Source organism: Triturus cristatus, chromosome 3_1 (genome assembly GCF_964204655.1).
Source record: "Triturus cristatus chromosome 3_1, aTriCri1.1, whole genome shotgun sequence".
Taxonomy (NCBI): domain Eukaryota; kingdom Metazoa; phylum Chordata; class Amphibia; order Caudata; family Salamandridae; genus Triturus; species Triturus cristatus.
The window spans coordinates 323,749,843-323,766,785 of record NC_140583.1 but is presented as its reverse complement, the minus strand read 5'-3'; the positions used below and the strand labels follow the sequence as shown (position 1 = coordinate 323,766,785).

The window sequence follows — 16,943 nt, the reverse complement described above, 5'->3', positions numbered from 1 at the left end:
TTTGCCAATGAACTTTGTACGAACTCCACACCTTTTTATCCAACTTTCAATGGGAGAGGTTGTACTTCTACTATAGATTTTGCTGTGCTTTCTAAACGATATGCTTCGAGCATTCAGGGGTGTACAACAGAGGAAATCTCCATGAGTGATCATTATCCAATTAGCCTAAAACTGTCTGCTCGGAGAAATTATATAAAAAGTAAGTGCCATGCATCTTATGACTATGGGGTGCGATTGGCGACCACAAATGGTTATTCCCTAAAATGGGATAGTGTAGAACCTGAAGCATTCCTGCATAGTCTCATTTCTAAAACTCAGCCTGAATGGGAAATATGCCTCACACAGGGGAGTGCTGCTCCTGATGTCTACTTTGCCTTCTTAAAGATATCAGAGGAAGCCCATAGACTCCTGAGGAGGGAAATTAATTGTGGGAGACCGAGAGTAAAGGGTTGGTTCGATGGTGATTGTTCTAGAGCCCATACACATCTTAAAAGGATCTTGCATGCAATACCAAAATATAAGGAGGACATTAAAAATGCAAGGACTAGCTACCACTTAGCCCGAAAAAAAGAGTAAAACCCAGCTAAAGAAAGAAGCTTGGGAAAATTTACATCAGGCCTGTGTAAGGAGGGACAATACTAGCTTTTGGAAAGCTGTAAACGCTCCTTTCTATCAGGACAGAGTAGCAGATGTCATAGATGTGGCCATTACGGGTGAAAGGTGGGTGGATTTCTTTGGGGATCTCTATAAATCTATGGGAGCTGTTTTGGATAGGCCAGCAATGGACGATCAGGGTGTTTTCCCTCTTGATTTGAATTTTACCTTGGAGGAGGTGATAAGGGCCATTAGGGAGAGCGCGGCAGGAAAGGCACCTGGCCCGGACGGGGTACCAGTGGATGTCTACAGATCAAATATTGACCTCTGGGCACCATTGTTAACGAGGGTATTAAACAGTTTTTCCGCTTTTAAACTTATTCCTACGTGGACAGATGCGATAGTGGTACCGATCTTTAAAAAGGGGAACAGGAACGAACCTAGCTGCTATCGGCCCATATCCCTCCTGGATGCTCTGTTGAAAATTGCCGGGAGAATAATTCTTAATAGACTTCAAACCTGGGCGAGTGAGGCGGGATTTCTAACAAACCTACAATATGGTTTTCATCCAGGCATGGGAACTATGGAGCAGGGATTGAACCTAGCCCTGATTATAGATAAATACACCAAGGCAAAAAGGGGGAAACTTTTCCTTACCTTTGTAGATTTCAGTTCAGCTTTCGACGGAGTTGACCATGGTATGTTGTGGATCACCTTAGAAGATCTTAAGGTGGATCGGGTTTTAATTCTGTTTATAAAGGAAATGTACAGAAATGCAGGGGCGAGGGTGCGTTATGGGAATACGGGGGAATGCTCGACAAAATTCCCAATTGAAAAGGGCGTCAGACAGGGGTGTATATTGGCTCCTTTTCTTTTCACACTTTATATTAATAGTTTGGGCCATCACCTCATTACAGATCAAAATGACTATCCGACCATTAGGGGCACCCCCGTCCCTGTCTTACTCTACGCTGATGATGCGGTGATTATGTCAAGGACCCAACTAGGCCTTCAAAGAGCAGTTAATAGTTTTGTCATTTACATGAAAGAGAGGGGCCTAAGAGTAAATATAACAAAGACATTTACAATGGGTTGTGGTAAAAGCAGAGGACCAACATGTAATATTTTTATTGATAATAAAAAGGTAGAAAATACCGGTACCTTTTGTTATTTAGGCATCACTTTTGACAAAAAGGGAACATGGAAATCAGCTATTAAGGCCAGAAAACTGAATTTTAGCAGAGCAGTGGGGGCAGTTATAAAGTTTGCTAAAAACAATAGGAGGAAGACCTGTACAAGAACTCTTGGAAGTCTATAAGACCATGGGCCATATGTATCAACACATTTTACCATAGACAGAGAATGGGCAAAACCCTTTGATACATCTGGCCCCAAATTTGTTTCTACCGGGCTGTATGGGGCCGGTTTATGGGGCATCGAAGAATCAGATATTATACAAACTTGTGAAAATAGTTTTATCTGCTATCTTTTGGGAGTCCCTATTTCTTCTACCACCTATAGTTGCCATCAGGAATTGGGACTCTCTTATATATCGGATACCATTAAGATAGCTCCGTTATTACTGTGGCATAAGGTGTGGGTCACAGATGAGACAGGCTTCAATAGAGAGGTAATCTTGGACTGCCTTAAACTGGAGAGAGCTAAAGATATGGTGTGGTTTAATTTTATAAAAACGATAACTAACGCCATTGGGCACCCTGCTTATTTTACGGACACAAGTAGCTTGGAGGATATTTCTAGGAAAGATTTGAAAGCATGCTGCTTGAAATTCCTCGAAGATCAAAGAAGGTCTAAAGAGAGAGTAAAACATACTGTAATGGCACATCATCTCATCCTGAGTGGCTTGGGTCTTCAACAATATTTGTTGTCAGTACAGGATAGTTTTAGCCGTAGGCTTTTGGCTCGTTTTCGACTTAGCTCCTTTTTTAGAATGGTTGTATTTCCGGTGGTAAATGTCTGGTCATCTGATGTATCTGCATGCCCCTGTGATGATGTTTCATTACAATCAACAATGCACTGCACTTTATTTTGTAAATATTTTTCCATACCCAGGCAGATGTACCTTAGACCGATTCTTAAAAGCTGGAATATTAGATACTGCAGGGTAGCATTTTTATGATTACAGATGTTGGAAACACCGGCAACTATTTTGGCTGTCACAACTTATTTGAGAGCGATCATTAGGTCCTGGGCTACAATGTAACTTTTGTAATTGTATTACTTTTTAAAACCTTTTATAAACTTTTTATAGTGTATTTTAAAGGTTTTTTTCCCATGTGTATATTCATGATTGCTGCTTGACACTCTTATGATCTCCTCTGTCATGAAATTGGATAAAGTAGATTTTGATGTAATCTTGATATGATGTGACACGTTGCACTTTAGGTATTATTACGCACCTTTATGCACCAGCACTTTATATCCTAAGATTGGATGTTACGTTCCCTGATTAGCCTATAATGCTCTGTTGCATTTAGCCCTCTAAGCATGTTTAATGACTGTCCCATGTTTTTTTTTTTAAACATCCTATAAATGTATTTTAAAATGATTTTCTCTGTATTTGTATGAACTAGAAATGATGATGTAAACGTAGGAATGTTCTTTTATGCTTTTATGGTGAGATTTGTTGCACTGAATAAAGCTGATTTTGATTTGATTTGATTTGATGTGAGTGGTTGAAACGAGTTTTAGGTTACATACTCCCGGAGGGCTGAAATTAAGCACCGGAGCCTTTCATGAAAGCAGGAAGTGACTGTGTGGGTTCTTCTCTTGTTTAATTTTAGTGGGGCAGCCCCTTTGTAGCAGCGTCCGTGTAGACCTGGCCCTGAGAATGAAGTGCCGGTACTAAGCTCCAGAAAGCACCAGCACAAATTAAGCACTGCCCTTCGCTTAAACAGTAACAGAACTCACCCTTAATTCATACATGAAGAATACAGAAAGACCCATAGCACACACAGACATCTGGAGAATTGTGAATATATATGATCACATATTAAGTCCATTTAATGGTGAGCAGCCAAAATATCGAAACTAAAATATCTACCTACACTAATATCGAGTTTTAAATATCGAAGGGACAGAATATCGATGTCAATAATATCTATGGACAGAATATCGATCCTAAGGTAAGTATTTTAATATCGATGTTAGTAATATCGAAGTTAGTAATATCGACATCAAATATATCGATTTTACTAATATTGATGTTACTAATATCGATATTTATATTATTGTTATGTATTTTATTATGTATTTAATATGTATGTGTTATATGTTGTTAGTTAAGTGTTCTACTGGTTTTAACATATATGTATACAATTTTTATATGTTAACAATGGTTTTGTTAAGTCAATTTTGTGTTTTAGTACCGTAGCGGGTTGTGGGTTTATAGGGGAATAGGGTGGGAAGTAATTTAATTATATGGCATTAATTATACATTTTTAGGAATTATAAATTGATTTTAATAAATTTTTGCATTTAAGTTCTGTAGCGGGTTGCGGGTTTATAGGGGAATAGGGTGGGAAGTAATTTAATTGTAATTAATTAATAATTTATTTTCATTTATTGGTATTGATAATTATATTATTGTTAATTAAGTATTAATTGGTAATTAATTTTTATTAATTGGCAATTAGTTTTAATTAGTTGATTAATTGATAATTATGTTAAGTGTATTATTTTATTAGTGGAGTGTGTCGTGCGTTTATAGGGGAATAGTGATGGAAGTAATTGAAATCTAATTAAGTTATTATTAAATTAGTTGTTGGGTATTGATAATTAATTAATTAGACAATAATTATTAATTGGTAAATATTTTAAATTATAATATTTTGGTTATGAAAAATAATTAATTGTTGATTAATCATTAATTGTGAATTAAATATAATTAAATATTATGCATTGATATTTATAATTAATATATTAATAAGTAATTATTAATTGGTAATTAATGTGTACTATTTATTATTTTGGCGTATGAAAAATATTTAATAGTTCAATATTTTTTAATTGGGAATTAATGTTTCATAATTATTATTTTGCGGTATATATGTTTTTTAAATGGTTAAATATATTTTAATTGGTATTTACTTTTTAATAATTCATATGTTTTTGGTTATGAAAAATATTTTATCGTTTAATATTTATTATTTGGTAATTAATATTTATTAATTATTATTTATTGGTATTTATTATTAATGTATTATTCTTTGGTAGTTATGTTTGTAATAATTATTTATTGGTATTTGTAAATAACTTTGAGTTATTTAATAATTAAATGACTAATTCTTTTAAATAATTATTTTATTTATAACTATGTTATTTTTAACTTCTACGCTATCCAACACTTTCCCTACTGTTGCACCCTCTGGAGTTGGAATAGTAAATTTTATCCCTACGCTATCCAACACTTCCGTACTGTTGCATTCTCTGGAGTTGGAATAGTAATTTTTACCCCTACGCTATCCAACACTTTCCCTACTGTTGCACTCTCTGGAGTGGGAATAGTAATTTTTACCCCTACGCTATCCAACACTTTCCCTACTGTTGCACTCTGTGGAGTTGGAATAGTAATTTTTACCCCTACGCTATCCAACACTTTCCCTACTGTTGCACTCTCTGGAGTGGGAATAGTAATTTTTACCCCCACGCTATCCAACACTTTCCCTACTGTTGCACTCTCTGGAGAGGGAATAGTAATTTTTACCCCTACGCTATCCAACACTTTCCCTACTGTTGCACTCTGTGGAGTTGGAATAGTAATTTTTACCCCTACGCTATCCAACACTTTCCCTACTGTTGCACTCTCTGGAGTGGGAATAGTAATTTTTACCCCTACGCTATCCAACACTTTCCCTACTGTTGCACTCTTTGGAGTTGGAATAGTCATTTTTACCCCTACGCTATCCAACACTTTCCTTACTGTTGCACTCCCTGCAGTGGGTATAGTAATTTATACCTGTACATTATCCAACACTATTCCTATTGTTACACTCCCTGGAGAGGAAATGGTAATTTTTAGCTCTACGCTATCCAACCTTTTCTTTACTGTTTTTTTTTGGAGCTGGAGTAGTCATTTTATTGTCGGTGCTATTTAATATTTTTTGTATTATTTTAGCTAATGTAATATATAATTAATTTTAACAATATTCAAATTAAATGTAATTTTTTTAATGTGTTATATATAATTATGTAATTTTTATTCATGTTATTGTTTTATGTGCATGATGTATTTGTAATTTATAATAATTTTTAACAAGTTATAAGTTATTAAAACAATTACTAAAATGTATTATTAAGTAAGTATATATATTATATATTAAATGTATATGTTTAATTAATGTTTTATTACATTATATATATTAATTATTAATTGTAAACATTATAACATATATTTAATTATGTGTATGTTATTTATAAGTATCATTTGGTTTATTTTACATATTTTTTTTAACTAAAAAATACTTTATATTTTTAATAACGATATTTTTGACATTCTATATTTTATTTTCGATATTTTTGTACTTACCATGTTGTAGATAGGATCTCGATATTCTTGTCATCGATATTTTTGTGTCGATATTTTTGTAGGTCGATTTTCTGTCCGTCGATATTCTGTCAGACATTCCCATTTAATACCTTTAGAGGAACACCATCTTTCTGAGACCAGAACATTTAAGGTTAAATCAATTCATGCGCTGAGAAACTAACAAGGAACCCTCTGGTGCCGATCACGATCCGGTAAAAAATGTCCCCGTACGACTCGTATCGGGTCTTTGTACCGTACGAATCGTACAAGTGCCGTACGAACTGGCAATCACGATTCGCATGGTAAAAAGTCCATACGAACCGCACTGGGAATATTTCCCCACACGTCCTCGGGTCGGAAAATGTGTCCGACACGTCCTCGTACGATTCACCGTACAAACGTGAAAGGTGAACTCCGACCGGGGAATCACGATCCATCCCGGGCGTCCGAATGTACAACCGTATGGTGAAAAGACCGTCCGCACCGAACTCCCATAACAACCATGGAGACGTCCAAACAGGTGCCCGGTACGTGCCGTACCCCCCCCAGCCCCCGTAGGTACGCGCCGACCCCCCCCCAGCCCCCGTAGGTACGCGCCGACCCCCCCCCAGCCCCCGTAGGTACGCGCCGACCCCCCCTGTGTGTACACCCGTGTACGGTGCGTACCCCCCGTGTACGCTCGAGTCGGACCCCCCCGTGTACGCTCGAGTCGGGGGGGTCCGCTCGAGTCGGACCCCCCCGTGTACGCTCGAGTCGGACCCCCCCGTGTACGCTCGAGTCTGACCCCCCCGTGTACGCTCGAGTCGTACCCCCACCCGTGTATGTACGGTGCGTACCCCCCCGTGTACGCTCGAGTCGGACCCCCCCGTGTACGCTCGAGTCTGACCCCCCCATGTACGCTCGAGTCGAACCCCCCCGTGTACGCTCGAGTCGTACCCCCACCCGTGTATGTACGGTGCGTACCCCCCCGTGTACGCTCGAGTCGGACCCCCCCGTGTACGCTCGAGTCTGACCCCCCCGTGTATGCTCAAGTCGTACCCCCACCCGTGTATGTACGGTGCGTACCCCCCCGTGTACGCTCGAGTCGGACCCCCCCGTGTACGCTCGAGTCTGACCCCCCCATGTACGCTCGAGTCGAACCCCCCGTGTACGCTCGAGTTGTACCCCCACCCGTGTATGTACGGTGCGTACCCCCCCGTGTACGCTCGAGTCGGACCCCCCCGTGTACGCTCGAGTCTGACCCCCCCGTGTACGCTCGAGTCGTACCCCCACCCGTGTATGTACGGTGCGTACCCCCCGTGTACGCTCGAGTCGGACCCCCCGTGTACGCTCGAGTCTGACCCCCCCGTGTACGCTCGAGTCGTACCCCCACCCGTGTATGTACGGTGCGTACCCCCCCGCGTACGCTCGAGTCGGACCCCCCCGTGTACGCTCGAGTCTGACCCCCCCATGTACGCTCGAGTCGAACCCCCCCGTGTACGCTCGAGTCGTACCCCCACCCGTGTATGTACGGTGCGTACCCCCCCGTGTACGCTCGAGTCGGACCCCCCCGTGTACGCTCGAGTCTGACCCCCCCGTGTACGCTCGAGTCGAACCCCCCCGTGTACGCTCGAGTCGTACCCCCACCCGAGTATGTACGGTGCGTACCCCCAGCGCGTAGCGCTGGGGGTACGCACCGTACATACACGGGTGGGGGTACGACTCGAGCGTACACGGGGGGGTCCGACTCGAGCGTACACGGGGGGGTACGCACCGTACATACACGGGGGGGTTCGACTCGAGCGTACACGGGGGGGTACGACTCGAGCGTACACGGGGGGGTCCGACTCGAGCGTACACGGGGGGTACGCACCATACATACACGGGTGGGGGTATGACTCGAGCGTACATGGGGGGGTACGACTCGAGCGTACACGGGGGGTACGCACCGTACATACACGGGTGGGGGTACGACTCGAGCGTACACGGGGGGGTTCGACTCGAGCGTACACGGGGGGTACGACTCGAGCGTACACGGGGGGGTCCGACTCGAGCGTACACGGGGGGTACGCACCGTACACGGGTGTACACACAGGGGGGGTCGGCGCGTACCTACGGGGGCTGGGGGGGGGGGTCGGCGCGTACCTACGGGGGCTGGGGGGGGGGGTCGGCGCGTACCTACGGGGGCTGGGGGGGGGGTCGGCGCGTACCTACGGGGGCTGGGGGGGGGGGTCGGCGCGTACCTACGGGGGCTGGGGGGGGGTCGGCGCGTACCTACGGGGGCTGGGGGGGGGTCGGCGCGTACCTATGGGGGCTGGGGGGGGGGGTCGGCGCGTACCTACGGGGGCTGGGGGGGGGGTCGGCGCGTACCTACGGGGGCTGGGGGGGGGGTCGGCGCGTACCTACGGGGGCTGGGGGGGGGGTCGGCGCGTACCTATGGGGGCTGGGGGGGGGGGTCGGCGCGTACCTACGGGGGCTGGGGGGGGGTCGGCGCGTACCTACGGGGGCTGGGGGGGGGTCGGCGCGTACCTACGGGGGCTGGGGGGGGGTCGGCGCGTACCTACGGGGGCTGGGGGGGGGGTCGGCGCGTACCTATGGGGGCTGGGGGGGGGGGGTCGGCGCGTACCTACGGGGGCTGGGGGGGGGTCGGCGCGTACCTACGGGGGCTGGGGGGGGGTCGGCGCGTACCTACGGGGGCTGGGGGGGGGGTCGGCGCGTACCGGGCTACCTACTCTGGTCGATTCACGCCGTACTTCGCTTTTGCGGCACTTTTTGGGTGCCGTGAAAATATTGCCGTCCGGACTGCTGTCGGTTCGAATCGTAATTCCTGGTTCGTGAAACGCTGCCTGAAAGCGTCCCGACGTCACGTCGCAGCATTCCCGGATCACATTCGTATGTATATTTTCGTCGGTCGGTGTTTTTTACGATTCGTACGGAAATGGTGTTTCCGTGCGAATCGTAATTCCATGTTTGTAAAGTTTTACAACCGGGTACGAGTCGGACGGGGAATTCGCTCCGACCGACGGTTCGTACGCGGTTTTTAACGGATCGTAATCGGCACCTCTGTGTTCCTCTTGCTAGCAGCTGTGATTAATGGCATATCTTTATTGCAGTGGGCTGTAAAAACAGGAAGCAGATCTGGACACTTCTAGGGGCCATTGCTGCATTTAAAGCATCTGTATAGAGTAATTATGCAGTTGAAATATGCACACTCTACTCAGGAGAGTGGGCATTTTTGTTAACTGTAAGAGGTAGCTTCTCTCATTGATACACAAGTAAAACACCCATGCCGACATTGCACGTCCCTTATTGTAAAACAAACTTCTCTCTCAATGTGCAGGGAGGCCAGGAAAATTGTAAAACAGACTTTGGATACCATATCAAACTTACAAAAGGCAACACTCTGGGCCCGATTCACAGAACTAACTTAAGACAAAATCCTAAACTTACTACCATTTTGGTATTCACAGAAGGCACTTACTCATTTTGGTATTCACAGAAGGCACTTACTCATTTCGGTATTCACAGAAGTTAGGAGTCCTAACTTTAGGACTCCTAAATGCCTTCTGTGAATACCGAAAGTCTTAAAATTAGGATTTTTCGCAGTTTAGTAGTAGTATAGTTAGGACTCCTAACTTTAGGACTCCTAAATGCCTTCTGTGAATACCGAAAGTCTTAAAATTAGGATTTTTCTCAATTTAGTAGTCCTAAGTTTAGACTTAGGACTACTAAATTGAGAAAAATCCTGATTCGTGCATACGTCACTCCGCACGTAGCATTTTTTGCGGGAGCCAAAAACTGCAGGGAAATTGAGGACGACGCGAAGAAGGAGCACCGGTACGCGACGGACAGCGATGGACCCAACCTACGGGTCATCCCGAGCCTCATAGCCTACGACCTCGTGTTCAGAAACCGACGCAGACGCTGCAGAAGGTCAGAACAACCCCCAGGGGCAAGGGACAGGAAACATAACCCACACCCCACAAAAAACAAATATATCCTGCACATTAATTACCTCCATGGTCTGGTCACTTCGGGGGGCGTGTCCACCAATCCCACGTCCCGCCACAACGGAAGTGGAAGTGGACGCGTACCCGTCACCACCACAATGGTGGTACGGGACGTACCCACGCCCCTCAGAGCGTGGGTACGGTCCGTACCACCATTGCAGTGGTGATGTAGGGGTATGCGTGTACGGACCGTACATACGCCCCCAGAGCGTGGGTACGGTCCGTACCACGCGTACCCCTACGTCACCACCACAATGGTGGTACGGCCCGTACCCACGCTCTGGAGGGCGTGGGTACAGGCTGTACCACGCGTACCCCTACGTCACCGCCTCAATGGTGGTACGGTCCATACCCACGCTCTGGGGGCGTGGGTAAGGGCCGTACCACGCGTACCCCTATGTCACTGCCACAATGGTGGTACGGCCCGTACCCACGCCCCCCAAAGCGTGGGTATTGGCCGTACCACGCGTACCCCTACGTCACCGCCACAAAGGTGGTATGGCCCTTACCCACGCATTTGGGGGCGTGGGTACGGGCCGTACCACGCGTACCCCTACGTCACCGCCACTATGGTGGTACGGCCCGTACTCACGCCCCCAGAGCATGGGTACGGGCCATACCACGCGTATCCCTACGGCACCGCAACAATGGTGGTACGGCCCGTACCCACGCCCCCAGAGCATGGGTACGGGCCCTACCACCCGTACCCCTACAGCCCCATTACATGATGGATACAAGGTGTACACACGCCACGGATGTAGGTGTACGGCTTGGTGCAGCACATCAGCTGTAAATTGGGGGTGGTGTATGCCCAGGACAGCAGTGTACCACAGCAAGGGAGCAAGTGGGTGGGTGGGTGGGTGCAGAGGAATACCAGCAGCAGACAGGGACATGGGGGTGGGTGCAGAGGACTCCCAGCAGTGGACAGAGACATGGGGGTGGGTGCAGAGGAATACCAGCAGTGGACACAGACATGGGGGTGGGTGCAGAGGACTCCCAGCAGTGGACAGTGACATGGGGGTGGGTGCATATCAACTCCAGCAGTGGACAGAACCATGGGGGTGGGTGCAGAGGACTCCCAGCAGTGGACTGAGACATGGGGGTGGGTGCAGAGGACTCCCAGCAGTGGACAGGGACATGTGAGGGGTGGGTGCCCATCACTCCCAGCAGTGGACAGAGACATGGGGGTGGGTGCAGAGGAATACCAGCAGTGGACACAGACATGGGGGTGGGTGCATATCAACTCCAGCAGTGGACAGAGACATGGGGGGGTGCAGAGGACTCCCAGCAGTGGACTGAGACATGGGGGTGGGTGCAGAGGACTCCCAGCAGTGGACAGAGACATGGGGGTGGGTGCAGAGGACTCCCAGCAGTAGACAGAGACATGGGGGTGGGTGCATATCAACTCCAGCAGTGGACAGAGACATGGGGTTGGTGCAGAGGACTCCCAGCAGTGGGCTGAGACATGGGGGTGGGTGCAGAGGACTCCCAGCAGTGGACAGAGACATGTGAGGGGTGGGTGCCCATCACTCCCAGCAGTGGACAGAGACATGGGGGTGGGTGCAGAGTACTCCCAGCAGTGGACAGAGACATGGGGGTGGGTGCAGAGGAATACCAGCAATGGACACAGACAGGGGGTGGATGCAGAAGACTCCCAGCAGTGGACAGAGACATGGGGGTGGGTGCATATCAACTCCAGCAGTGGACAGAACCATGGGGGTGGGTGCAGAGGACTCCCAGCAGTGGACTGAGACATGGGGGTGGGTGCAGAGGACTCCCAGCAGTGGACAGGGACATGTGAGGGGTGGGTGCCCATCACTCCCAGCAGTGGACAGAGACATGGGGGTGGGTGCAGAGGAATACCAGCAGTGGACACAGACATGGGGGTGGGTGCACAGGACTCCCAGCAGTGGACAGAGACATGGGGGTGGGTGCATATCAACTCCAGCAGTGGACAGAGACATGGGGGTGGGTGCAGAGGACTCCCAGCAGTGGACGGAGACATGGGGGTGGGTGCAGAGGACTCCCAGCAGTGGACAGGGACATGTGAGGGGTGGGTGCCCATCACTCCCAGCAGTGGACAGAGACATGGGGGTGGGTGCAGAGGAATGCCAGCAGTGGACACAGACATGGGGGTGGGTGCAGAGGACTCCCAGCAGTGGACAGAGACATAGGGGTGGGTGCATATCAACTCCAGCAGTGGACAGAGACATGGGGGTGGGTGCAGAGGAATACCAGCAGTGGACAGAGACATGGGGGTGGGTGCAGAGGACTCCCAGCAGTGGACAGAGACATGTGGTCGGTGCAGAGGACTCCCAGCAGTGGACAGACATATATGAGTGGGTGCAGAGGACTCCCAGCAGTGGACAGAGACATGATGGGGTGTACATCAGTATCAGATGACCACAACTCCATGGGTGTATGTACGCATCCCTAACTTTAGACAATAATGATAGTGCCATAACAACACATCACTGACAGCAGTGTCCCACTCCCAGGAGGATGGATGTCTTTCCCCCACTGCATGACACACCACATGTGGGTGTGAGGACAAATAACACATGCATACCCACCCCTGGCAGATGCAGCACAATACACACACTGAGATCATGCCACAAGACTGTATAGTCATGTCACTGCCTAATAAACTAAGAGAGCCAAAGAGAACACACACTGTCATGCACATCCCAGGACTGATAGGAATGTTCAGGTGCTGGGCCAGCCACCAAGATGTTGTTTGTCATGGAAGGAATAGAGTGGAGTTACCACAGATACAATGGCCACAATTGTGAGTCAGGTGTTCAAATACCCAGCAGAACAAGTGCCATATGTGTACTAGGCTGGGATTACACACATGCATTGTGCGGAAAAGGGACAATTTCTCCATGAAGGCATGGCAAAATACTCTATACACAAGTACAGTGAGTACCAAGGATGGCACAGACGATGCAGCCGGAGACATTGCTGAGCAGGCATGGCCAGAGTTGAAGGGATCCATCACCAACAAAGGAAATGTAGACACAGGGCAACACAACAATTGTGCAACCCTCTGCAGGGGAGATGTCAGGTGCCACAGAGGAAGGAACACTCCTAGGGACAATGTCTCCAAACACAAAGAGCAGACACGACCAAAGATTCTTTGCAGAGACCTTGTGAGGGCACGCAGATACCAGGTTCCACCCCATGAGATGCAGACTACAACATTTCCATAAAACATAACACATTCCCACAACCCCAACTCCTGGAGCCTCAGCATCAACATCAATACATGAAATGCAAGACTTTTCAAAACGGAAAACAAAATGCTTTATTCAGCATGAAAAAATAAGATGTAGTAAAGAACACTATGTACAAAGGCCAATGGCCAGTCCAGATATGAAGTCCTTGGGGGGGACACATGGCCACGCGTCTCCCCTAGCTTGCCTGCACATACTAAACCTCTGGTTCAGCGACTGGGGGGGGCATCATGTGGGGAAGGACCAGGCACCGCAAGGACAGGAGGGGGAAGGGTAGGTGTGGTGGGTGCAGGGACGGACGACTCCACCACAGGGGGTGGGGCAGCGCCAAAGGTGGAGGTGAGCTCGGTGCTGCACACTTCTGCCAGTTCTTCAAGCGTCTCCCCTGCACCCGGAGAAATGGAGGGGGGGGGTCGGAGGGATGGGTTGCAGCGCTACTGGGGGAGGTGGTGGACAGGCTGGGGGACTTAACTCCCCTACCCGTGGAGTGCCTTGACCGTTTCTGGCTAGGTGAACTAGTGGGGCTGAGGCCCAGCCCAGCAAAGTAGGCCTCCTTCTCTGAATTTGGGGCAGGGGAGCCAAGGGGAGTGACATCGGAGGGACTGGGGAGTGAGTCATGTGGACAAGGACTGCTGCTGCTTGCCTGCCTGTGTGCCCCAGACCCAGTGGGTGTGCCTGCTTCCCCCTGAGTGTGCGTGTCAGGAGGTGTGCGCTTGCCCTTACGTGGTGGTGTGCTGCTTGTGTCTGGTGGGGTGCGTGTGTGTGGATGTCTTGGTGTGCTTGGGACAGGCATGGGTGTGGGACTTGTGGTTGGGCAGGGGTAGGGAGGGAGGCAGCGCTGCAGGTGACTCACTACTGCCATCAGTGACGAGTCCAGGGACCTCAGCAACATCCGTTGCTCAGACATCGCTAATGACATGCCATCCATGTACGACACCATCTGGGTCAGCAGTCTGGTGTGGCTATGGAGGACAGACAGGATCGATGTCTGCCCAACTTGCAACTGCCGCTGAAGGTCCACAGACTCGGCAGTGAGGGCAGCAGGGGGGACAGGGGCAGGGGGTGCGGTGCCTGGCACGAAGGAGACACGGTGTGGCCTAGCAGAGACACAAGGGACCTGGGCAAGTGGGAGCACAGCCTCGGACCCGTCTGCCTCGTAGTCAGTGTTGGTACTGGGCAGGTCCTCCGCCTCACTCCCCTCGCCCTCCGTGCCACTAGATTCCACTGACTCCTCAGCAGTGGTGGCACCACTGCTCGATCCCTCCTCCACGTCCGCGCCGGTGTCTCCCTCGGTGTCCTCCGATGATGCTGTAGGCAAGGTGAAGAGACAGGAAAAAATCAGTCACCTGTATACATCTGACACATGAGTCCAAACAAAATAGGCAACAGTGCATATCAGGAAAGGCATCATGAGTAACATCTAGAATACTCCCCACATATGTAAGCCCTGCACTCCCCAGTTGGTTGACCCAGCATGCCACTTGGAAACAATGAAAATTAGGACACAACAGCAAATAACTTGAAATCACAAGATCATGAGAAGCTAGTGTCTGGGATCAGTTGAGCACAGCAAGACTATGAAGGCATGCCACCTCTTGTTCACTGTGAACCAAACAGTATTGTCGCACCCAAGGCCAAATACCACATGCCAATGCAGAAGGTATCCCCACACTCATAGACCTGTGAGTACTTTTGACACCCCAAAGAAATACATTGTGACACCTGGAGAATCACAACGCTTTAAACAATGGACATGTCTAGAATGTGTGAATGTGGCACTCTGTGAACACAACACACATGTGTCTGTATAGCAGAAGTCACACAAGAAGGTGCACACCAAACTACATGTACACAGTCATTGGCTGAGCTGCCAGACTCATTCAAATCAGCCACTGTTAGGCAGAAATGGCGTATCGGTAAGTACATATACATGGCACCACGGTGGTCTGGATGACTTGACACTCGTAAGTTGGTATCAGCAACAACCAAGGACTAACCCAAATGCTACCACACTGTGGGAACATGTATATGTATGAACTACAAACAAGTTTTGTTAAAACTGTGCCTTACTTTAAAATGTGCCAGCGTATCCCTGGAAAGTGTAAAGGTGGTGTCTTGTGCACTTCCTTGGGAGACATCTGTCATGCAGGCACATCATTGTCCTTCACAACAAAACAACAAGGTCAAGCATATGAAACATTGAGACATGTTGACAGGTGTAGTGAGTGCCAATGGACATTTTCTCTGAGTAACAACTTGAATAATGTCATTTGTCACATGGCTATCCGTCACCTGATCACACAGTTGGCTACACATATGACCTACTGACTGTCATCTGGAGTGGCACACATGTCCACACCCAGGACAATGCATAAGCTAATGGGCCTGCAATTGTTTAGCAAAAAAGCCTAGCTGTACTGTGGGTTCCCCCTCATGGCAAGCCAGAATGTACCCACAGATGTCAGCACACAAAGTCACAACTGTGTAGCATCTGAACCACACACAGGTGCCAAAAATGTACAAGCAGGATACATGTTTGTCAGAAACTGACACAGGCTACGAAGCACGAACATTAAGCACTGGCCAACATCACGGGGGCACTGCACGATGACTTTCTGTACTGCGAATCATCACACACAAGTTAGAACTGGCAATTAAACATCAGGGTTGAACATGTACGCCCCTCCTGCACACACCCACCCATACCTGAGTCAATGTGACTGATACCGATCAAGAAGTGGCACCTCTTATTCAGGGTTACAATAACTGTGCTTGAAAACTAGCTTCATTAACACGACATCACCTTGTAGGGCTGCCAAAACATATTGGTCACAAACAAACATCAACAGATTGTTGTGAATAGCCACACAGGCACTGCCCAGTGTGAGTATGCACAAGCAAACTGGTGTATCCCTGTCCAGTGGACAAATGTATCACACATGTGAAAAATACTACCTAGGCCAGGGAACAATGCCACAGAGGCAGAGCCATGCTGGACCCACAGTGAATGTGCACAGTGTTGGATGACACACATGAGTAGGAGGGCAGGCTGTGTCAGGGGACTGTAGTGGGCACACTGATCCATGGTCCTGGTATGAGCTGACTGTTACAGGAGCAACCGTCCCGGCACCATGCATATATCCCACTCATGCACATCATGTCTGAGGCCACAACATTGGTAATGCATGCTGCAAGTCTGTTCATTTGAACCCTCACACTCCTATGTTGAGACTCAGCATCAGTGCCAACAATTATGCACCCCCAAATGACTGAACAGGACAGGGCACAGGTAGACCACCCCCACACATGATGCTGAAAGCAGTGTGCACCTTGATAAACTGGCAGCCTAGATGACCATGTGCAATAGTGATAACACACAGACCAGGTAACACATGTCAAGGAGGGGAAGGGAGGAAGAACAGCACAGGTTGACTTGGGGGAACAGGATATGCACTGCACATATATAGCCTGGCAGTGTATCCAGGTGACTGAGCAGCTACAAAAGCTGGCGACACACAACAAACACACATGTACCTACCCCCTTCCTGCTGCTGTAACTCCAGTATCCGCCTATCC

General features: G+C 48.4%; 1 protein-coding gene across 2 annotated transcripts in view; it reads right to left on the bottom strand.

Annotated features, from left to right (window-relative positions):
* The window catches only part of LOC146860193 (sulfotransferase 1B1-like), an 873,417-nt gene that overhangs the window by 773,373 nt on the left and 83,101 nt on the right, over positions 1-16,943 (bottom strand). The gene's annotated exons all lie outside the window — the stretch shown is intronic.